Here is a 26,131-nt window from a genome sequence, read left to right as displayed (position 1 = left end):
TGAATTTCTTAGATCGACGGTCAACATTCAATTTTACCTAAGTCATTAGAATTTAAACTCTTTTGTAGGTGGGTAGTTGTTGACCCAATGGTCAAGGTTTTGTCCTACATGGTCAGTGTCCGATATCTGATCCTTTCTGCATTCAACCACTAAATTTCTTCAATATTACTCCAGATATGACCCTATGGCCAATTTTGGACACAACTCATGCATCATGTGTGGATTTTTCCCCTCATCTATAGAATTTTAGATTCACAATGTCATAGAGACCATTTCTAGAGAATGCATTCAACATGCTATTTGATCATTCAGTCTGATATTCTCCCCTCTTAAATTTTGGTAACCTAACCTTGGTTAGGTTTAAGGTTTCTTAGCTACAACTTGATCTGAATTATGCCTAAGCTTGAAAGGAAATTTTGTAGCCCTATTCAAGGATCTTTTTTCTTTTCTTCTACCAAAAATATGTTTTCCCTTCACATGCATAGAATTCACCTCTTTTGCCTTTATTCAGTTCTTTCAACTTGTGTAATGTTTTACCTTTTTATCTAAATGAATTTTACTTTATTTCTTTAGCATTGGTGAGTGTGTTGATCCCTTGTAGATGTCATCTATGAACTAAATCAGTTCCTCTTCTTATTCTACAATTTCCAATCTTCACTCTGCATTTTGGAAGCTACTTAGAATAAACTCGTGTGCATGCCTTGGGTGGTTTCATTTGTGTTTCATGCAGCTACAAGCAAGGAAGATCACTTTTAGTGTAGGTGCAAACCTTATTTCCCCTCTTTCAAGCATCCCCTCTTGCTCCCTTTTCCCAGTCAAATTAGAAGTTTAGGATTTATCAATGTTGGGTTGGTCCAACAATTGCACTCAGATTGGAAAGGAAGTCAGGCTTCTCTAGAGATTCAACCTCAATAGCACAAGGTCCCACACTTGGAGTTTTTTTCCACATTGGACAAGGTTGATAATCAAGGTTGTTCATCAAGCAGGTTCAACTTTTGTGACAACATTTTTTGGAATGCCTAGTGGGACAGATTGAACTAGCTTTGATTCAAGCTTTCTTATCATCTTGTTGGTAGGTTGTGTGTCCATCAGTAAATTTAACCTTTGGAGGCAATATTTTGCATACCTGACAACTTTAAGAAAAGATATCTATTGGTTGTAGTAGTCCAGGTCTCAAAACAATTAAAGATTCTGTGTGATCTTGAATTTCAAGCCTTTGGTGACAACTTCATTCATGCACCCGACTTCAAATAAATTCTGGTGATCTTGGTATGTCATTTTTTCTATTCGATAGGGTAGATATTTTTCCCTTTTCATAAAATTTTATGCAAAAAGGGATCATATTTTTAATGCTTCAATATGAGCTCCTATCATGGGTGTAACTTCTATTCACCCCCATTCTATGAAAATGCAAATCAGCCCTCCTCGTTTCACTAATATGAACAAATGAGAATTGCTCCTAGTTTTAGCCCAAATAATGACTTTTCTCCAGTAGCATGAGGGTATTTCCCTAATTATTACCAACCACCCACCCTTGCTCTACCCTACAATCAACTCCAAAGTGATGAAAGGGGCTACTAATGCTGAGATAAAAAACATGACACTCAATTATAGAAGGCAACTTAATAAAATCAAGCAATATCTATGGGATCAACAACTAGAGTAGGCACTTTATTATAAAAAGCAACAACAACAAGATTTTGAAGCTCAACAACAACATGAAGCCTTCCTTGTAGAGCAACCTACTTCTTCCAGAGAGAAAGAGATCATATAGTGATTGGCCCTGGAGGTCAAAAATCATGGAGATAGAGGCCTCTTGCCTCATCCCCCTATAAGAAAAATTCCAAGCTTTAGGTAGCAAGAGCTTATTCTTGAAAATTGCATCCTTATGAGGATCCCTTTCATGTGGAGTTTGAATTTGAAGCTCAGCTCTAGCAACTTAAGTTGGAAGCCTCGAGACAACATTTTTTGGCTCTATCCTATTGTCCTAATGAAATTCACCTTTGCAAGGATGGACCTATTCTATGGAGAGAAGATGGAGCTCATCCTCCCCCCATATTTGAAGAGTGACCTACTATTAGTGAAGAGGCATTGAGGAGCCTAGGATGCTACAAGAAGAAATCAAGAATGATCAATTGTAGTCACATATAACCACACAAGAGACAATATATAATTTGAAGGAAGTCTTGGTCATCTCTAATCATCTTCCCTCCTTCATTGAAGATGAAGAGACATAGATTTCTTCACCCAGACTAGTGGTGTACTCTCTGTAGGAGGGGTTTGTGTTGAAGATAGAAGAATATCATGAGGACTGTGGGGCAATGGGAGATCTCAATTACACTCCCATTTTAATTTTTCCAGACCTCAAGGAGAGTTGCAACCGTGCGCAAATTAGTCCCATTTTACAAAAAACTCTAGAAGATATGCAGGAGGAATCCTTTTAGGATGATCTAGAGAAATTTTATTCATATTTGGACTCCAAATTGCCCCCTCTTAGTGATATGATTGTTGAACAACATTTAGAGAAAACAAAGGAGGACTTTTAGAGCTCTGAAAGTCATGAGGATGATTTGCATGGATTTTTTTATTTGGAAAGGAAGTCGGCCTTCTCTGGAGATTCAACCTCAACAGCGCAAGGTCCCACACTTGGAGGTTGTTTCCACATTGCACAATGTTTATGATCAAGGTTATTCATCAATTAGGTTCAACTTTTGTGACAATATTAATCATAGCACCTACAAACCCATGGTTAGGCAAAGGGATATTTGTCTTGATTATTTTTTGTCTGAACAATTCTAACATCTTAAACCAAGAAGAGATTCTCTTTTTCAATCTTATAAAAAATGGAAGAATGAGATTATCTTATCTTTGAGCAAACCTATAAATCCAATACTTATTCTTCCTCTAGCTGATGAGAATATGCCTCTTCTTAAGGATAATTCTATTCTTCCTTCTAAAGAAGAATATATTCTTTCTCTTAAAGATGAGTTTGTTCCGATTCCCAAGGATAGAAAAATTCTTCCTCCTAAGCATCAACCAATTCCTCCTTCAAAGGATAAACTTGTTTTTCCTCCTAAGGATAGACCTATTCCTCCTCCTCATGATGGACATGGTATCCTTACTACACCTTCTATTCCTCATTTATATGGTGTGGTTCCACCTCCTACATCTTACAAATTGAAGTGATCGACCTCTCCTATTGTTCAACCTCAAAGACCTTCCCCTATGCATTCCTTCCTCCAAAGAAGACAATAACCCTATGCCCGATGAATCTAAACCTTCACAACATTCAGCTAAAAGTAAACGAAACCATTATGCAAGAGAACACTGATGAATATGTTGTGCAAGGGCTCATGAGATTTCTTCTCAAAATACTTCTTCCCTAAAGACGCTGACTCTTGACATAATTGCATTTTCTCAACCTTCTCCTAATGAAGAAGCTCAACCTAAATCTCCAAGATGCAAAATGATTAAGAAAATGACGGTTCAAGTTCTATTCCTATTAGAGCTCCTATTTTTGTTAATCTTGGTGAATAAATAGGTGAGAATGTTGTTAATGATGAAAATGTTGATCCTAATGTTGCATATGATGAATATGAATATGTTGATGTTGACAATAATTTTTCTAAGAAATTTTTAAAAGCATTAATCCTAGCTCCTAGTAATAGACAAAGTGACCTAGCACTAGAGCATGGTCCTTGTTTAGAACCTATGATAGCTCCATCTACTATGCTTCATGTGTCTCTTCTTGTATATTTTCCACCTTCCCTTCAAAATAGTCATGAGAAAGATCGGGGGGTAGATGATGTGCTTGATTAGCTTCAGTAGCACCATATATTTTCTCTCTCTCCTCTCTTACTTGTTTGTGATATTCTTCTATTTCTCTCTCCACTCTTCTATTTTTTGTCCCCTAGTGTTGTCTACTTGAGGATGATGCAAATAATTGAGATCTATTTTTGTCTCTATCATGTTGACTCAAAAGACACACATGCCCTTCTTCCATAGTGGATTTCTTTCTTTGGGGGATGAGGATAATTCTATGCATATAATATACATGATACATAGAAAACATACTGACCCTAGAGTTAAGCAAAACCACCCCGTGTTTAGAGTTTTGTGATCATTATCCTTTAATTTGTGCCCTCTTGGGGGCTTATTATTGTAATAAACTGCTTGTCTTTTATGGGTGTATCCTACCTTAAAGCGATTGCTCCCAATGGGGCATATGAAATCACTTTAATGTGGGGGCATACACTCTGCTTAATGATTCTCTCTCGCATATCTTGATACTTAATTTACTTAGAAAACTTAGCCCTTTTCTTTCTAATTCTGGTATATCTCTTAACATGACTTATAATTCTTGAGAACCTTATTGGTTTGTAGTCATGGGTCTCTCATTTTCTCTTTATCTTTCTCATGATGTCCCTTTTATCTTTTTATCGAAGTTGCGAGATCCTAAAGTCCAATGGAGGCTTGGTGTAACTTTCCTCCTCAATGACTTGGTGAAAGTTTTTCAATGTAAACTATTTGTACTTTACTGGGAGTATGGTTGACTTCATACTCGTGATAAAGTGGGGGCTAAATGTAGCATCCAAAAATTGTACCCTTATACAATTTTGATCATATTGAGTTCCTACCTTAGATTTTGTACCCCTTGGCCTGATTAACACCTAATTTTACACATGCCCCTCAAGAATTGCATCATTTTGATGTCTCCCATGCATTTTGCACCTTGTCCTAGCCCTAAAAAAGAGGTAAGACTAAGGTTCCATGCTCTAGTCACCCCTAAATTGGGTCCCATTTGACCCCTTCGTCCTATTTCAAAATTGAGTGGGATTTCTTTCTCTATGTTGGCTCATGTCGGAAAATTAGCAATTTATTCGATGGGAAAGTATAAGAGGAGGTTTTACCTTCTCATTTGACATACATGAAGCATCTATCAATGACCTATCAAGCATCAAACAAACATACATGAGATCAAACATTGAAGAGAAAGTGAGCATTATCAGTCTTCCTTCAAGCCATGGAGCAGCAATAAATTCAAGAACCAAGCATTGAGGAAGATATTTTCATTTCATTTTGTCGAAGACTTCATCCAACCCTAATTCGATGTGGAGACAAACAAAAATTCACAATGAGGTATATCACTTGTTTTTCAGTCATTATTCAACATCTCCCTTGAAAGGAGAACATTTAATTACAACAATTTCAATAATCTTTATCTCAATTTCATGGTTAATTCCAAAACCAGGGGTTTACATTCAAAATTGTGGTGGGTATTTAGAGGGTCTGAGAGAAGTCTTGTGCATCATAAAGTATGTTGATAATGTGGCATAATTTTAAATCAACATCTCTTAACTAATGAAACAAGTGTTTGGTCTTGCCCTTCTACTCTTATAGTTGTTGGTATTAGCCACACATGGTTCCTATGTATACTCAAACCTTCCCTTCTAGTTAGTATATCACAGTCAATAGATTTGGTAATGATCTTTAACTCTAGGTTATTCATTTGAGCTATCAATGGGGCACTACTATTAGCCATTTAAGGAAAAATAGATATGATGCCTTTACATATCCTTAAATATTCTTCATTGTGTTGATGTGCCTTCATAATACAAAGCCATTAGTGACACACTTTCACCTCTTTTCATCCTATCCAACCTTGGTAAGCTCAATCATCACTTGCTGTCACAAAGTGCCCTTTTGTAGTGTGGTATTCTTGATTAATTCTTCTATATGATCCTTCACTATAATAACAATAGATGGGTTGGGTGGCCTTGAAGATGAGGGAACTTAAGATTTATTTCCTTGGTCAAGTATTCTATTTTATCTCCAATCTCTACATGTTGTTTGAGGAGATTTTCCTAGGCTCTCTATTGTAGGATATCTCCTAACTAAAACTAATTTACTAGTGAGATACTACTAAAATCCACTCATGACTTGACCAAAGACAATTGAAAGAGCTATGGAGGGGCTACTAATTGTAGTTGATATTTTGGCAAGAATGTCCTTAATATTATATATGGGATATTGTGCAGAAGATGATGGTGTATTTGAGGACCTTGGAGATTGAGAAGACTATTCAAAAGATGTAGCTTTATATTTTCCCTCTTCTTTGCATTTTAGTTTATAAGCCTTTATAGAGGATTCCCTAATATATTCGATGATTGTGTTTATGACCTATTGATTTTATCGCATTAACATATCCAACCCATGTTTGGTCTTGAGTTATTTGGATTCTATCTCCACAAGTCTTTTATTTAGTGTAGGTAATTGTTTGGGGTAGTTCACTAATTTCTTATACTTTTGAGTTACTCCTCCTCCTTTACTACTCTTTCTCACCATGATTTTAATTCTTTAATCAAGGCATCCAAAATATATGCATCGAATCCTTTAGTGTTTTGTTGGAGGCCACTAGACATCTAGTTATTTTATTTTTGTCAAAACCTTATTAGTTGTAGTCAGCTCTAGGCAAACTGTTAGAGTATCCATTATCACCTTCTTATGAAATAACCCACTTTATAGTTTATCTTCATCAATTAGTCTCTATGGTACTTGTCCTGGGCAACATATTTTCTAGACCATATTTTTTTTCTTCTTCCATGTTAATTACATGTAGGGAGAATAGTTTGTTTGATTTTTCCTTCCTTTTTTTGTTTCTTCTCTACATGCATTCGTAATAGTGCCTATAAAGCTTCTCTTTCAACTAGTTCCTTTTGTGGCCCAGGGGTAGTGGGGGATGGCCTCTTCCTTGGTTTTCTACTTTCACCTTGTGTAGGCTCTACTTGTAGTCTTGGGGATCTCTTAGGGCTAGTCTCCAACTATAACTTTAGTTCCATTGTACCAAATTCCCACTTAGCATGGTGTCTTTTTTTTATTTCCTCTATATGCTCTATAGTTATTTTCTTTTTTCATTGATTCCATGAATTATTAAGTTGTTGGGTGTAATTTTGCTTGAGGGTCCTTCGAGAGGCTTAGTAATGTTTTTGCATAGGATTAAATTTTGACATTGAAACTTCATAAGGTAGTTTAAGAATCCATGAGATTTAGGAATATATGGCCTCCACTATTGTAAAGTCTTTGTCTACTAGGAAGATTATGCTATCCATGTATTTTTGGACCATATAATAAGGTATTATTTATCTACTATATATGATCTCCTAATTTATTTGAAAAAAAGTATATATATGGTTGTGAAGGAAGAGGCATCCTTGAAATGTTTGACATAGTCTCATACTTGTGCTACAATCACCTATTAGTGTCCCAGACCTTTCATACATAGGATGGTATTGAATTCATAAAATACCAACCTAAATAGATGAGGAGGGTGTAGTGTCATAAATTGTACTCCTTTAATTATGGAGTGCAGTTTCACACTCTCTTAACACTCATTTTAGTGTTTCCTAGACTCCTTTATGTGTTATAAGATCCTTCCTAGCATTAAATTAATATTTTACTCAAGAATATGAGCTCTTTCTTATTTTAAATCTCATCACACTCTTATTTGCGCCCAAAATAAGTCTACCCTTTATCTTTTATCATTTTAATTCTATATGAATCTTACCCCATTTTAAATTTCAAAAAACTTTTCCCATCACTTAAGTGTCATATCCTATCCCAAGGCCCTATTATCTCTCAACCTTAAAAATTTAAACCTATTTTGTTGAGTCTATGTCAATTCTTGAACATTGTTGGATGCATTTTGGCCAAAATTTCAAGAGCATAATGTGTCAACCTTGGAATTTCCAAATCTACCCCCAATGCAAAAAAAATCATAATTTTAAGTCATCCTTTTATCAATTTAATTTTAGAATTTCATATCTAAGCAAGTTACTTTCCTAATTTGTGATATCAGTCAATTAAAGAGTGCAACTTTATGATATCCATATGAAGTTAAAGCTTTGCCGAATGTGAACTTCATGATTTGCAAATTCAAGGAACATTCAACAATACAAACAATATATAAGAACAAAATAGCTATGGAGGTGAAAAGTTAATTCTTATCTTAAGTCACAAAGTTGTAATGGTTAAGCATTATCTAGAATTGTTTCACTTAATAATAAACATCCCAAAATATCATCTTAGAAATGTTGGAGTAAATTGGATTTATTCTATTTACTCTAATTAAGTTATTTAGGATAGCTTTATTTGTCACATACAACAATAATTTAATATTGTTCATGTTCGTTATCTTAGGTGTCTTTCTAAATAGACATAAATTAGCATTATGCATTTAATATTTTATTGGGAGTAGTTGTACCTACTCCATCTCACTTGTTCATATAAGGAAGCTCATTGTATATTTGTAAAACTTCTCAATACAAATCATTTTCTGGTGAACATTATTTCTCCCTTCTTGTGGATGTGCTTCCAGTTGTGATCTTGGCTTCAAAGGCTGCAAACTCCAACATGATATGAAAGCTCTTAAGCTTACATCTCTTTCCATTTGAAACCCTTTGACAACTTTGTTGAGGTCTCTCGAGTCTCCAGATTGGCAACATATTTCTGCCACTTCATTTGGCGCCACCCAATCTGTGTCATATTTCACCCTCGGTTAATATCAGTATTTCTCTACTCTGTTCATTAGATTGAGTATACTATCATCTCTCCAACAGGCTAGTTTGCAGACCTATGACCATTTCTACATTGAAAATTCTCAGAATTTTCATAAGTCACCTCCATTTTGCCATTACACCTGTGGCGATATTGATATTTTTATTACTTCTTTCCTGTCTCTATTCTTGGCACCGACTATCTTATTTCCAGTTGCGCCATTTTGGTGTCTGACATTCGTTTTGTTTGACATTAGTTTTCCTCTTTCTGTCTGTCAGCTGCAGTGACATACATACCTACAACGATTGGATTGGAGTGATATTTCACCTTCCTTCATTGATTCCATCATAAGCATTAATATATATTTTCCCACCACCAAAGTATTGATGCGATATCATTGGGGCATCGATATATTTGACCGAGGAGGTCGATATTTTGCCAGCTTCAGCCCTGCCTTAAGCCGACCACCTTTATCTCCAACATCGAATGTTCTCTCATTGGCTGTGATTTTACTTTTTTACCAGTTAATGAGATCAATTTCACAACGACATCATTGCCTTCTTATTGAGCTCGAAGCTTTGTCGTTTCTATTGGCTGACGGATTTATGCCGTGTCTATTGATGTTCATTTTGTGAGAGCCTATCATATAAGTTGTGCGATTATACTGTTGATGTGCTTGTGACGCATGAAACTCCTACCACGTCATTGCTACTCATTGAGAAATCGTACCCTACTTGGGCCCTCAATTTTCTTTATTTTTTTTCATATAACTGCATTTCTATATGGTTTTGTTTCTTCTTTAGGAGAGAAAAATTGGTTTGGGATCATGTTTTTCCTTCAGCAACTTACCATTCTTGCAGGCATTTATTAATTACGGGAGACTACATAGTCTGTCACTTTCTCTAATGAGGGAGTTATTGATTGGGTTCTTGTGATGGATGCAGCGTTTCAGGGGCATTGATGTGAGACCACCATACATCACATGATCTATCACTTATATATATCTTTCGTATCTCTTTTTTGGAGAGGATTTTTGTCCCACGAAGTTTTCTCCTTTTTTCTATTTGTAAGAGATTAGTTGATTGATTAGTTGTGCATAAGTACCTAACATGACCTAGATATTGAGACCCATATATTGCACCTTCATAATTGGCCTTGCATCATATGCATAATATTTTTTCTCCCTAAATTGCACTTAAGGGGGATGTTGGAGTAATTAGGTTTATTCTATTTACTCTAATTAAGTTTACTTAAAATAGCTTTATTTGTCAAATGAAACAATCATGAAATATTGTTCATGTTAGTTATCTTAGGTGTCCTTCTAGATAAACATGAGTCAGAATTATGCATTTAATATTATCTTGAGGGTAGTTGTACCTAATCCATCTGGCTTGCCTATATAAGAAAGCTCATTGTACATTTGTAAAACTTCTCAATAAGATTCATTTTTTGGTGAATATTATATCTCTCTTATTGTGGAAGTGCTTGTAGTCATGGTCTTGGCTTTAGAGGTTGCAAAATCCAACAATAAATTGTTGATATCAAAAGAGCCATTAAAAACATAGTGAGTGCATTTTATTCTTTGGATCAAGATCGAAAGGCAAAGGTCAATGGCCCAATCTTGAAGTCAAGGTAATTTGCCTAAAACCTTAATGCCTCCTCTCCATTTCTCTTTCATTTGGAACTTCACTCTTCTTAAACTTTTATTTTTGCCTCTTCTTTGTTAGGACAAATACGGGTGGTTCTAGTGTTTCAAATTATCCTCATTCCTAGCTAAAATAATTTTGTTTAATGGAAAACAATCACCTAGGGGAACTTGTACATTATAGGCTATATTACTATCATGATACCAAAGATATATGTTATGGTAAGGGAACAACGAGTTAATGGTTGTGGTGAAACTCATAAGTCAAACCTTAGACGGGAGGACCTATTCTCTTTGTGAAGTTGTGGCCTCCACAAGGCCATGGCCACAAAGTTGGGGCCCACTATGGGGATCCACACATAAACAAACTAATATACCAACTAGGCCCCTTGCATTACCATTCAACTGCCCTTTTATTTTGTTTATTTATTCATTTATTTATTTTCTATTTATGTTGGTTAATTTTATCTAATTGCTTAATTGAATATACCTATATTTCATTGTATTCTTTCTACTAAACAAGATTTATAGGCCATTTACTCCATTTAAGCATAAAGGTTGCATGCATATCTAAACTTTAGAGAAAGACAACATATGCTCTCTTCAAACTAAAGTTTCCTCTCTTTAATGGATATTATATCTTCTTTTTTTTTCTTTTTACAAGCCCCAGTATGTTTCTCCATTAGTCATTGTAGAATACTCCTATAATATCTATGCATTAAGAAAAAATCCTTGTAGACTAGGGTTCCAATATTTTTTTTCTTCTATTAGCTTTAATACAAGTAAGTCTCTATTTTCTTACTTGTTTGTTAACAAATAGATTTATAAGTAATGGTCTGAAAGTTTCACTTTAAAGAACATTTAAGGGGATGTAGGACTAGATCATAGACGTTGTCAAAGTCTTACTCTATGTGTTATATATATATATACACACACAAGGAAACAAGGTTAACAGTGTGCAAGTAAATTTATCTAAATATGTCATATTTATTTTATCATATGTATCTAAATAAATACAAAATTTTCATCATTGGACAATTGTATTCATATATATTTATTGATGGATAAATCATAGATGGTTGTAAAGTAATCTTGTAAAGGTATATTATTCTTAAGGAATATATACACTTTTCTTTAATAACAAAATACATTCAAAGAAGGGGTAGATGAGATCTCTCCAAGGACATATAAGGTTTCATTCTTTTTGGACCTACATAACAACACAAACTTCTTCCAAGCCAGCAAGAAGCCCACCTCTCAATTGTGGGCTTTCTTGAAAGCCACCCTCAAGTTAGGATGGGCCATGGAATCAAACTACAAAGTTTATTTTATGCATTAATATATCCATGTACCAATAAAATTTAGAGCAACATACTCTCAAAACATAGACAATCATGCACTTGATTTGATCAATTTCATCTAGCAATTTAACGAAACCTTAACATAGCATTTTAATAATTATATGATTTGTATTAAAACATAATTTTCAAATATAGTGGTCGTTTAAAGTCATTAAATAAGTAAAAAATTAATAGGCAATACTCGAAACAAGAACAATCTCATCATAGATAATCAAAGCATTCGATTGAACATTCTATGTTAATACCCTACGAATTGAGATATGTAATAACCTTCATTTGAACATCATTAAAAAAATGTTAAAAATATTCAATGTGTGTAAATCATTGTGAATGCATTATCTAATACAAATTATTAAGTGAATAACAATATATACCAGGGACACCTAGGGCACCCAGGGATGGCCTTATATGCATCAAATACATGGTAGCCAACTCTTAGTAATATCATCATCATCATTTGCAATAATCTAAATTTCTTTAATCCACACATCATTGTTAGATTTAGTATATATCCCTAGGGTAAGTTGTCTCTACACAAACGACAAAGACCTAGTGAATCAATAATTATTCACCCAATAGCACCTACAATCTTGGCATGCTATGGTGGACCTCACAATGTTTAAAGGTCTTTATCATATTTCTAAATGACTATTCTAAACAATATCAAATTTATTGATCAAAAGTAAATTTTGACTAACAAAAATAAGTTAAATATTTATCACTTTTAACTTTAAATTAAATCTTTAATTTATATTTAATAAAAATCTATTGCTATCAATTATTCAATAAAAAATATTTACTAGTACAATATTTTCTAAGTTTCGATTAGATAAAACAAGGATAGGTCGGAGCCATTACATAATTGTCATGTTAGTGCAGAAAAGGGGAACTCACCAGTAGTGAGACCACCAAGACCCAAAAACCAAAAAATGCAAACCTTTCCTTGAACAAATGCTTTTGACCAAAACACCAAATTGGCAAGAACAAAGTTCCCTACCACACAAAATCACCTAATCAAAACATAGGGGTTTAGGAAAGCACCTCAAACCATCCTTATACAAGTACCTCTTGCACTAGAACTAAAGTAGTCAAAGGAGTAGAAAAAAACATCGGATTTTGGAAGGCTTTCTGCAACCATTTACCTGAACAACCACCTTTAGCCAATACTTTCTCACACAAGGAAGAAACCCATAAGGAACTATAAGCTCCTAGAAATGAAACACATAACTAAACCACTATATGAACCATAGGAGGATGGGGGGATGCAAGGAAAGAAGCACAAGCCCAAGAAGAAAAAAACATCCCCCAAAGGAGGTTTGACACCACTAAAGGAGAAGGTAAGAAGGGAGCACAACCCTCTCTTGTTAAACACTCATAGGGTAACCAACCCTTAGCATGTATCCACAACCCACCCACAACTAACAACACCAAACCCACTTTAAAGGGAAGACCATTGTCCCCTAAGAAGTACACAAACCCCAAAACCCCAAGGACCTAAACCAATCCCCACATCAGATCCCACTAAAGGTGGAGAACAGTCCACCCCAAATCCCTAAAAACAAAAAGAGGGAATCTCACCTCAAAAGTCCCTTTAAAAAGGGAATCCCAAATTCTCACCATCTTTGACCAAATACAACCAACATTGGAGGCATATAGGAGAATAGGGTACTATTATGAAGGGTTCGCCACACACTAGTAGAAGAGTTATCAAACATCTCCACAACAAACATTGTGGCCAAAATAGTCCACGGTCTACTCAAACAAAATATAGGAGGTATAGAAGAAGGAGCCCAAAACCAAGCGAGAAACAATAAGAAACAAGGCCTCAGATCCACAAGCAATCAAGAAATACTAGGCAAAGAAACAAAACACACAAGGGGCAACCACCTCAAGAACCTCTTCCAAATGAGAAGCTCTAACACTGACCATCCACACCCATTAATAAACAATGTAGAAACTAGGGACCTTGCACAGAAAACACCAACAAACCAAGGTCATAGAAGCGACAAGCATAACCTTGACGAAAAATGCAAGGGAAGCCACACCCACAACACACACGCATTGAAGCCAATGCCCATATTGACCAATGTACACCCTATCTGTAGCGTGAAATAGAATCACCTTTTCATGACCCAAACTGGGCATCCCAAAGAAGGCCTCCAACACCCCCCATCGATTGGATTACGTGGTCTCCCCAAACAAAGCTTGAAGAAACAACCCACTAGCTACAAGGAGAAATAGCCCCCAATAGACCAAGCATGAGTAGTCACTTTCACGTTGAATGAAAAACCAATGAGAATCCTCTGATAACTAAAGAGAAAAGAGCACTAGAGCACAGTCACAAGACCCCATCTCCAACAAGAGGCATATATAAAGGGAAGCCATCTTAGAATTCACCAACCAAAAGAGAAAACTCTCACAGACATAGACCCCACAAATAGGGGTACCGCCAGGGAGCCTTCTACTCAAAGACCACAAATGCCCATGCCTTGCCCAAGGAAACACGGTGCAAGGTAGATCCACCCTCATTCAGGTCCCCATCATCACTTTCTCCTTCCCCATCTGCTGAACCCTAACAACTCATCCTCTACTACTCTGCTTCCCCATCTATAAAACCTTATAGTTTATAAACAATGAATATTTTCTAAGTTAACAAATATAAACAATAACTTTATTCCTTGTCGAACACATTCAGCTACAACAATAGAATTGATGTTTGCCAATATAATATGTGAATAATAACTTACTTTTCATGATCCATTCCAAAACTAAGAAACCCAAATTACAATTGAAAAAAATCTAGTGACATAAAATAACCTCTTTCTTGACTATTCTTAGATCAGTTAACTAGTGAAACTCATCTTTAAAAAAGTGCGAAGATGATAAATGCAAGAGTGAAATTATAAAAATAATATTGCAAATATGCTTTGATTATCTCTATACGCATTCTAGAAAAGGGAGATTATTTAAACCGAAATGTGGGCCTACCATAGAATGTTGCGGTACTGCAGAAGAAAAGAAGGGGAAATCATCCATAGTAGAGATGCCATAAAGCAAGAAAATAGGGATTGTCAGGTTCTGTAGAAAATACGTTCAAGGAAGAAAGATGCATGGTTGATTTTCAGGCAGGCACACGACGACATGCTTGGTTATAATCTACAATTATAAAACAGTGTTTCGATCAGTTCTCTTTATTTTCTTTTGCATTACTAGTCTGTTTGCTTTGGGCAAATGGATTCCATTAGTGGAAGAGTGAATGACATTATAAGCAGGCGGTTGCAGGCAATTGTGAAAGAGATTTAGCATCGAACTAGTGTGCCCAACCATGCCGAGCGCCTCTGCCATGAGATAGATCGTGTGAAGGGCAAAGTCGATCATATTAACAGTGGGCTAAGTTGGAAACTTCGACAGCCTTTGGCAGTGGTGACGCATTGCGTGAGCACACAAGAGCAAATCGTTAAATCTGCTGAAGAGGTTTTTCTCCAGTACGAAGAAAACAAGTACCGTCGCTCGTGTTGTTGCTGCCCTCACTGTTTCCTTGTCAAAAGATCCAGTCGAAAGATCCGTAATGCTCGAGTGGAGATAGATGAGCTTCTGAAGATCAAAGTTTCATATTTTCCTAAGAATGGAGACCTTGGAGAGACTACGGAGACGCTCATGCTGCAGCCCATGGGGAACGAGCTGGTTGGCGCATTTGTTCAGGAGAAGCTGTCGGAGCTGGAGACGTGGGTAGTGGAAGATGACTCTGTTCGTATCGTTGGTGTGTATGGAATGCCCGGCTTGGGAAACACGTCCCTGCTCAAAGAAATCGACAACAATGAAAAGGTACTCAATTTCTTTAAGCTTGTGATTTGGGTTACTGTGTCCAGATAATCCGATATCTCTGCACTCCAGAGGCGTACTTTTGAGAGAATTGAGTTGCCTTGGCGATCCAATTTGAGCATTGACGAAGCTGCAGGGGTGTTCTTTTCGGTTTTCAAGGACAGGCCACTACTGCTAATTTTGGACGATGTACGGACAAGCATAGATGTTTCCAAATTGGGAATTTCTGCTTCTGAGATTAAAATAAAAGTTGCACTAATTTCCAGGGATAAAGAGGTGTGCAAGAGCATGAAAGCAGACAGAATGATTGCAATGAAGCATCTGACTGAGGAAGAAGGTTGGGAGCTTTTCTGCAAAGGAGCCTTCGTAGCTGGTGAGGATCAGAGAATGGATAGCGGGATAGAGAGCCTAGCCAGAAGCATTGCAAAAGAGTGTAAAGGGCATCCCCTGACTATTAAAACGCTTGCTCGGACAATGCCGGTGCGTCACAGCAGTGCCCGGTCAAAATGGGAATACATTCTGAAAGAGCTAAAGGAGATTGATCCCCAGTTTTATCGCATTGATGAAGAAATTCTGAGGGAATTATTCAAGCCGCTGAAGCACAGCTACGATGCTCTGGAGAGAGATGAGTTCAGGCTTTGTTTCCTGTGCATGGCAGCTTATGGAGAAGACGAGGAAATCGATGCGGATCAATTGATACAATTGTAGTTGGCAGAGGGCCTAGTGAAAAGCAGATTTGAAGGGCGCTACGTTGTTCTCAAGATCTTGGTGGACCGATGTTGGTCGACTTTGAGGTTAAAGAGGAAAACGGCATTGATAGTTGGAAAGTGAAAATCCATCATTTGCCCAGAGATATGGTGGTACACGTCGCTGAGATCGACCAGAATAGCTTGTTCCTTGCAGGTCAGAGTTTAACATGGTTTCCATCCTCTGCACATAAATATATACAATGGGTGAGGATATCACTGATGCATAATCGTATCAGATCTCTGCCTGACAATTTTTATTGCAGTAACCTGATAACTCTGTTGTTTAACTCGAATACGATTGAAGAGGTTCCGGAGGGCTTTCTGGAATATCTGAATATGTTAAAGGTACTTGATCTCAGCAACACGCCCATCAAATTCTTATCAATGTCCGTCCAACATTTGAAAAATCTCGTGTATCTCCAGCTTTCCAATACTCAGATTAGGGTACTCCATGATCGAACATTTGAGCTGAGTAGAGTGCAGTTTTTAGATCTTTCTTTTTCCCCTCTCATCTGTATTCAATCCATGGTAAAGGAGATGAAAAGCCTCCAAATTCTCAAGTTATCCTACTGTTATGATTTGGAGTTCATTTCACCCGCCGTATCACAGCTCACTGGTTTGAAAGACCTTGACATGTGGAAGACACTCTTTCCATTTTCAAGTCAGCTCGAAACAGGTGAAGAAATAAAGAAGGCTTCTTTGCAAGATGTATGCAAACTCCATCGTCTCAAGCGTCTGCGTCTAACCTTAAAATCCCCAATTGAGGAGAGAACATTGGGGAATCTAGTGGAGCTTCAAGAACTTTGGTTACTTTGGATGCCCCAAGTTCGTCAAACACATCTACCCACTGACATGCGGGCCATGCACAACTTGGAGAGGCTCCACCTGTATGACTGTCACATTGAGGGAACCCCTGATTTATTCTCAGAATTACAAAATCTCAACTACTTAAAGCTTAAATCTTCTCAATTACTTCTCACTCTTTCCAGATTAGGGTTGAGCAGATTATCCAATTTAAAGGAAATACAGATTGAGGAATGCCTTCTGCTCACGGAGTTGGGAGAAGAATTTGGGAGGAAAGGCTATTTCCCAGTGCTGCGCAAGCTCAAACTGTGGATGTTACCTTCTCTGGAGAGTCTGCCTAGCTCTGTCGAAGAGGGGCTCTCCCCATGTTGCAGACTTTGGCTATATTCCGTTGCATGAAGGTTAAAGTACTGCCACCTGGTCTTGATAATCTCAAGTCTCTGGAACAGATCAGAGGAGATAAGGAATGGTGGAATGAATTTAGCTGGAAAGATGAAGAGATGAAGAACGGCTAATCGTCATGCTAAGTACGTTGAAATCCTGGAAATCCATGATAATTATCATGTTTAACACACAGGTTTCCTGTAAGTAAGAAGCACGAAATAATTGCTTGTACGAATGACACGCTGTTTATTTTGCAAAGTACTGCTTGTGTGTAATTATGTGCTGATAGTTAAAACAAATTTATTAAAGAGTTTCAGCTCTTTACTCTAGATACAGCAAAAAAACATAGTAATCTGCCCTTTTCATAAGATTTGCATAAGAGTTTCAGATTTTTCCTTTTACAAAACATAAGGGTAAAGTTCAAATATGTTTTTTCTTTCCGGTAAATGGTATAGTCTTAGATTGATATTATATAGAGAAGGTGAACATGATTACAAAAGAAGTAGCAGAATTTCAATCTGTCATTAACAGTCTTTCTTACAAATAGATAATTCAAAAGTTCAAATATATTTTTGTTAAATATTTTTTTTTTTCTTTTTTTTGGGTGTATTTAGACTCTGTTATTTTCAAATGATTCTATTAAGACTATAGGAAAAACTTAGTATACTTAACTTGATCGAAATTTTTTGTTAAATTAAATACAAAATCGATGAGTGCAGGGTGTATTTAGACTGCGTTATTTTCAAATGATTCTATTAAGACTACATGAAAAACTTAGTATACTTAACTTGACCGAAATTTATCGATGAGTGCTTCAAGACCAATGTATTTGTCGAAGTTAATAAAAGATACGTAAAATTATGAATTCAAAAAGTTTATTTTAATTCTCTTCTAGCTCTTTCGACAGCTGGTTTCGATTCTTCCCCTTCCTCCTCATTCTTTCTCCTGCAATGGCTTCAGAAGAACCCTTTTGCTTCATCATTCAAGTCTTTCCACGCCCTATCTCCTGCTTTGGAGCTGACACTCCTATTTCCCTTTCCTCAGAGAGCCGATAAGTCTCTTTTAGAGAGATTTCAGATCTTAGGCTCAAAAGATTACTGCACATGCCAGAGGCTTTAGTTCTTTTAGCGGTCAAATTAATTCTAGGGAGCGGGCACATTAGCAAGAACGAATCCCCGAGGGATAACACCTTCATTTCCTCCAGGTTTGTGGAATCTCTCTTGGATAATCAAGTTGCCAAAGAGGAGGTCTTTTCATTGACGAATGCATTATTCAGTCAAGATGTCTTGGGAGGTCTCGAAGCTGTCCTCAATCGAGCGCTCCTTGAGTCTGGAATCCCACGTCTAGGAGATTTGATTCTCTTTTCTGTTCTTGGGGAAGTCATTAATTATTATCCATTCCTATTGGACCTCAAAGGACCTTCTTTAAACCAGCACAAGGCTCTTGCGCAATGGCAATTAGGTTTCTAAACTGGAGGATACTGTCAAACGATTTGGAGAACAAAGACAGGAAGGAGGAGTTTGTGGATATCTTAAGGTTAAATGGTTTTCTCCCTCCTAAAATTGAGTAGGAGGTGCGGAGGCATGCAATGATAGGTTATGTTGACCGTAGAAGGGCTCATGGTCGTGATAGGCAGGCAGCTCCAGGCAGAGGGAGGGGTCGCCTGCGCAGTAGTGGTCACTCTCAGGCAACAAGTTCATCTGAGGGGTGGCCACCTTCAAATCATAGATAGGATTTTATGGTTGATTTTCAAAATGTTTTGCTCTTTTGGATACTCTAGGCCTTATTTTTGTAAACATATAATCTCAAAGGTAATAGATGGTAATGGCCATCAACAGTAGACTGCAGAGACTTATGGAAGTCTCTTTTAAATACATTTTCAGGAACTCTCATCTGTCTATTTAGCACTGTGATAAGATAGAATTTAGTCTCTTTAGGAGACTCTGTTTGGTTTTTTTCAATTTGGAATAAAATTGAACTTTGCTTATGTATATGGACTTAACTAATATATTGATCTGGCTTAGCCATTTATCGATAAAAAAAAAAAAGAAGTTTATTTTAATTTGTAGTTACTAGTTAGCATTCCAATCAATTTAGGAAATGGATTAAAATTTTTTGATAATTTTTATTTGTAGTTATAAATTAGCTTGTCCAAATTTTATTTGAGATTATGACTAAAAAAGGTTTGTAAATTTTTGATAATCTATGATAACTATTCGAATGTTACTTCTGGATTTGATTGTGTGTATGCTTCTTAAAATCACGAACTGTGATCCGAAATGTTAATGCAAAAACCACACACAATCAAATCCAAAAATAACATTCAGATCATGACCAAAACCATGTTAACTGAAAAATTGGAAAAACAATATACCAGTTATTCTATGAAATTAACACAAATATTAACATAAAAGATAGACAATGAAGAATTCTTGAAAAAAAAATTGAAAAAAAATTTTCAGGGAAATTTTCTTCAAAAGCATGCACTACAAATTACAATCCATGTCAAGGAAAAAATCCAGACCCACAATATTGTTTACGACAAATGAGGCACACATCTTTCAATTCAGTGGCATTGTAACTATCTACCAAAACAAGAATAGAGGCAACAGTAACAATATAACAATATATATTTATTTACATAATCGTGGAAGTCTAGGATAATTATCATGTTTAACCCACAACTTTCCCCTATGTTCGTTACTCTAGATACACCAACAAAATAGAGTAATCTTCCCTTTTACAAAACCATTTTCATAATATTTTCGTAGAGCTACGGATCTCTCTTTTAACAAAACAGAGAATCCTTTTTCTTACATAATTTGCTCACGCCAAAAAACTACAGAATATCTATATGAATTCCATACGAAGCCAGTCCCTGAGATATTATATGAATCTATATTGTGTAGAACAGAGGATAGAAAATTCAGTTTAAATATAATTAGTGAAAAAGTTGGACCATACTCAAGGACGAAAACCCCTACACAAGAAAAGGAAAAAGAAAATTGGGGAGTAAATCAGAGATTTAAGATTTTATATGTTGAGGTAGCACTATATGCAGTGATTACTGCTGCTGAGAAAATATGACAAAATGAGTACAATATGTTGATAAGTGATGCTGCTCTAGCATGCAGCTCCATGCAACTCCAGTTTGGACATGAAGCTATCTATTCATCACCATGCATAAGCTTTTTTTAGTTAATAGTTTTTTTTGTTGATTCATTCAAATAAAGCATGTACTCCAACATGCATGAATCCTTAGGACTATTTTTAGTTTTGCTTTTTGCATGAGTTTGTTTTTAGTAAATAAAGCATGTTGTCCATGCACTTATTGTATTCTTAATTTAGGGAGTAGTTTGCTTTTTTTAGTTTGAGAGCCTTAGTAGCTTTCCATGCAAAGCTAGGAATATATTTAGAACTGCAGTTATTATTTATTCTTCTAGACTGCAAATTCTTTATATATACAGCCTCTATGTAATTTTTTAATTAAGCTTCAATAAAGCTATTGGTGTTTTCTTCTTTTTGCTGTTATTGTTTGCTAATCAGTTGGTTCAGAGAGGATAGGTCAGGTTCAAAATTCTACACAATAGTGGTTGTGATTAAATAATCTAACATGATTTACTGATAGAAGCTAAAGGATGAAGATCGCAGAAATTCTCTTCTAAAGCATTAGTTGTGAGGGCGTCAAGACTGACTTCATTTCTTTTGTCAAATGCATTGCAAACATGAAGGAGTAAATTTGCAAACATGGAGGAGTAATTTTCTCAGTATTACTTAGGCAACGTGGTAGAGATACAAACACTCTTGGATGAGTGAGGCGACATTTAAGAGATGTACAAACACTCAACAGATGTCACACCGATGCCATAAGATAGTCAAAAATATTATTGATCTAGGGCTAAGTGTAAAAGCTAGCGATAGAGCATTTGCTTTTTAAATTGGACTACCAAAGTAAATACATCTTTTTTATTACCAATCAGCAACATGAATATGAAAACTATTTTATTTACTTTATATTACATTGTACAAATCAGATATAAAAGTGGAATGCTCCTGTTAAAGCATACAAGCTTGACTAGTCATGTGTAGTAGTTTGGATGCTTGGGTTCCTATGTACTCAACATGCACAGTGTAACAAACCTAGTTACATGGATCATTGGTTCATCTACCTCAATAAAATCGACGTAGCAAATTATCTTAAAAAATAATGTCATATTGATGGGGTTAAGGTTAGAGGTGAAGTAGATAAGTTTGTAAAGGAATGATTGGGAAGAGGACTTCAGGTTGAGAAACTGTCTCAACCTTGCTCTTACCATAATTGTATGCAATTATTCTTTGGTGTTTTGTAATTATCTTTTAGTTGTCATGAAAGCTTCTAAATTCAGCCATGACAACTTATAAGGTGTCTTCAATTGTGAAAATAAAGAGAGTATGAAAAAGGAGAAGACAAATGAAAACTTGCATAAGATAAGGAAGATCTTCAAAAGGCAAATAAGATCACAAGTTGAAAGATGAAGTTTTCTAATTTTTAATTTATTTGTACCTATGTGGGTTAATACAACGTTTGTGATTTGTGCTTTCTGTCATGCCTGTATATTTACTACTTGAGTTGAAGGAAATACATGTTATTAATAGATTATGTATGCAGTGAAGTGTTGCAGTGATTCAAAGAGAGAAGTTGTATTGATGTAAGTAATTGGAAGAATTAATACAAGTCTTGGTTATCTTTGGGTGTTGATTTTTTTCCTATGAGAGCTTCTCCATGTAATTCTTGAGTTATAGTTTGCATTTATTTTGTAAAGGCTCATTTATTTTGTAATTTTGTGCCGGATGAAGGTTGGAATATCTTAGCTAAAAAGGATCATGGCTCTATTCATTAGTGTTTATTTGATCATGTTATATTAAATGTTTCAAATGAGAGTACCACATGTAAATTATGAGAAAAAACGAGATATATTTACCAAACTAAAATTCTCACTAACAATTTTTTTTCTAAAACAGAAGTTATATATAGTATATGGATGTAATGTTTTATACATCTAAAGGAATTTAAAAATGATAAGCAACCTCATGTGAAGCATAACCAAATAGTTTGATATTAAAAAAAGATACATAGGTAGAACAATTTCAATAAGATGCACATGTAGAACATTTTGAGGAACATGAAGGTGAAGAAATTAGAAGAGAATCTGAAGACAAACACCTAGAGCATCTTGATGCACGTCAAAGGTCAACTAGACAACCTAAACCTATTGATAGGTATGGACATAGTGTATCTAATTTTTTTTGTTTTTTTTCTTTAAAAATGCATTACCTTTAGATGACTGGATTATCTTGTTAGAAGCAATAAAAGATAAAACAAATATCTCAAGGATAAATGTGACACATAAGATCTGGTTGAGCCGTTGTAGGGGAGGAAAGCCATTGGCTGTAAATGGGAATGAAAGAAAAATTTAAAGATGGTTAGTTGGAATTGCACAAGTCTCAGTTAGTGGCAAAAGGTTACTCAAATATTGATGGTGTAGATTTTTGTGAGATTTTTCTCCCATGGCTAAGCTAACCTCTATTAGATATGTATTGCTATTGCATTTTATTTAGAAGTAGAGAAAATGGATATTAGACCAACTTTCTTGCATGGGGATCTTGATGAGCAAATATTTAACGTAACAACCTAATAATTTTATTATGAATGGAAAAGAACAATTGGAATGTAGGTAAATAGATTTTTGTACAGTTTGAAGCAATCACCAAGAATGCTGCATCAAAAATTTGATGTTTTCGCATTGAATCATAACTTCGTTATAAGAGAATAAGATCATCGGGTTTATTTAAATGATGATCGACTACTAATCATTGCCATTTATGTTATTGATATATTATTTAATGAAAATGAAAAGGGAATGATTAGGGAACTCAAGAATCAAATATATAGTACTTTTGATATGGAAGATTTAGGGGTTGCAAAACATATATTGGGTATGAAAATCAATAGAGATCAAATAAACCAAAAAAAAGGGTTAAGTCAATAGAAGTGTGTTAGCATTATTTTGTAGCATTTTCCCATGCATGATTTTAAACTAGTTAGTATTCTCTTTTCAATTGGTAGTAAGATATTTATAGAATAATTTCTTAAAAGAGATGATGGACTTGAAGAGATGTATAATGTTTGGAATGCTAGTGTTGTAGGAAGTCATATGTATGCTATAGTTTGTATAGCACCAAATATTGCCCAATTAGTGGGAGTCAATAGTTGATTTATGAAAATTTTCATTAAAGATCAATGAGCTTATATGAAAATAGTTTTTAGATATTTATGTGGGACTTGTGATCATTTAATTTTTTATCATAGATCTAGTGATATGATTGGGGTGATTCATTTTTATAACTTTGTTAATTCATGTTTTGTTGGTGATTTAGATCGTAAAAGGTCCACAAGTGGGTATGTATTTAATTTTCTTTGATGAGCAGTTATTTGGATGAGCAAAAGACAACCTATTGTTGCATTTTCTACTATACAAGTAGAGTACATGATTGTGGCACATGCTTGTTTGGAGACAATGTGGTTAGAGCATTTTTTTTTAGGCATTAACTTTTAGTGTAAACAAGTAAGAATTAGATGTGATAGTCAAGGTGCCATTTATTTGGCTAAAAACCTTGTTTGTCATGCCCACACGAGGCACATAAAAGTTCAAAATCACTTTGTTCAGTAAATGTTTGAAGGTGGTAGCATCATGTTACATAAAGTAGATACTTTAGAGAATTTTGCATATTTCCTTATTAATCTAGTAAGGCATAAAAAATTAACTAGTGTAGAGAGGCTATGGACCTTACTTCTTCTTAATCTTGATTTATTCAATTTTCCTTTATACTTATTGCAAGCTATATGAAAAGTGGGAGAATGTTGAGAAAATATCTCAACCTTGATTTTACCATAATTATATTGAAGTATTATTTGGTGATTTGTAAATATCTTTTAATTGTTATGAAAGTTGATTAAGTCAATGATGACCACTTGTAAGGTGTTTTTTAATTGTCAAATACAAAAATCATGAAAGAGGGGAAAGATAAATGAAATCTTGGATAAGATAAGAAAGATCTTTCAAAAGGCAAATAAGATCATAAGTTGAAAGAGGAAGTTTTCTATTTTTTGTGATTTGTGCCTAAGTGTTTTTAGAAACTACTTGTGATTTGTGGAGTTTTTGAATCGCAAGAGTTTCTCCACATAATTATTGAGTTACGGTTTTCATTTATTTTGTAATCTATTTCCACCTATGATATATTTATTTTTATTACAAAACAAACAAGTTTTGAAGGGACCTAAAACCCTTTAACAAAGAACTACATTATAAAGCAACATTCAAATATACGATCAACATAAACACCTAAAGACAACAAAACGCTAGTGAAAAACCAAAAACAAGAAAAGAAACAACAAAAAGGAATAAGCTAATATAATTTTTTATGGGCCTTCGCGGCCTCAGTTTCCAGTTGAGTCATGTTAAGAGAAAATTTCTTAAGCTTCTGAATTTCTTGGTTGGTAGATTTCTTTTTCAAATTAGCTTTGGTTCTCTTACAAGGCCTCATTATTTCCCCCAGATGATCTATTCTTATTTATTTATTTGGATGTATAAAATTATCAAAATAATTTCATTGAAAAGTTTTATTTTGCTAAATCAACACTTTAGTATATATCATACTACACTAGTATTTCACCCTCATCCCAATAATGTCCAACATATCATTTGACATGTAGAGGATTACAGTGCATCTTATATTATACTATATAGAACATATATAGTATAATATAAGAAATATTTCACCTTTGTAACATAAGTGAATTCAATCTAATAAGTAAGATGTGATAGTAGCTACAAGTATTGGTCAATGGTATGTTTCAACAAGAATGTACTAACTACTTTGGTGCCATAGAGCTTCAAATTTTTTTCTTCAAATAAAAAATATAACTAGGGGTAGCTACCTTTATATCACTCAGAAAAAGATTACAAATATCATTCCGAGAGAGAGAACAATAGAGACCTAATGGCCTCTATGACCTCCTATGATTCCTAATGGCCTATAGGACCTCCCGTGATCTTGATAGCTTTCTTTGTAACCTCATAGTCTCCTATTTTTCTTACTATATTATAGATAAATTGCTTGAGAAACTCAATATTGTGGCAAGGCAAGCCACTTAGAGTATTTTTCCTGATAATATTCTTAACTATATCTTCCTCTATGTCCACTTTCAATGCAAATATCTCCTTCAACTGCTCATAAACCAAAATCTACTTACAATCACACTATGAAGAGCCAACCATTTTCATTCAAACCATCATCATAAGACAAGCCCCTTGATAGGTTAGAAAGAAATTTATAATTAAATTCTATTCACCATCCAATCAAAACATCATTTCAATATTCTAAGATGCAGTCAAAGAGGATAGGAAATCTCTGACTTCACATCGTCTAAAAGATTATCATACTCCCTCATCATTCCAATATAAACCATTCCATGTCTTTTGATCACAATCAGTTAAATATTTCACATTTTGATCCACAACATGGTTTGATAGGATGTCATATTTCATGTTCTCTTCTCTAAACATGTTTAATTGTTTACTAAAATCCTTTAATATTTTTTAATTTGTCATCAATCCACATCCTCAACTTCCAAATTGGTGGAGTTCTTGATATGTTTTCATGCACAACATATATTAAGTAAACTTCAATGCTCAAATTGAGCAGTCCTTTCTCCTTTCTTGAAGCTAGAATAGCTAGAAGGGAAATGATTTTTTCATCATTATTTGTTTCAT

The 26,131-nt window shown here is 35.1% G+C and overlaps 1 pseudogene; it reads left to right on the top strand.

Moving 5' to 3' along the window:
- The first annotated feature begins 14,535 nt into the window (after positions 1 to 14,535).
- Positions 14,536 to 17,333, top strand: LOC131071717 (probable disease resistance protein At1g61300; annotated as a pseudogene).
- The last annotated feature ends 8,798 nt before the right edge of the window (positions 17,334 to 26,131 follow it).

This window comes from Cryptomeria japonica, chromosome 4, assembly GCF_030272615.1.
Source record: "Cryptomeria japonica chromosome 4, Sugi_1.0, whole genome shotgun sequence".
Taxonomy (NCBI): Eukaryota; Viridiplantae; Streptophyta; class Pinopsida; order Cupressales; family Cupressaceae; genus Cryptomeria; species Cryptomeria japonica.
Note: the sequence above shows the minus strand (reverse complement) of the source record. Positions and strands in the feature narration are given on the sequence as shown.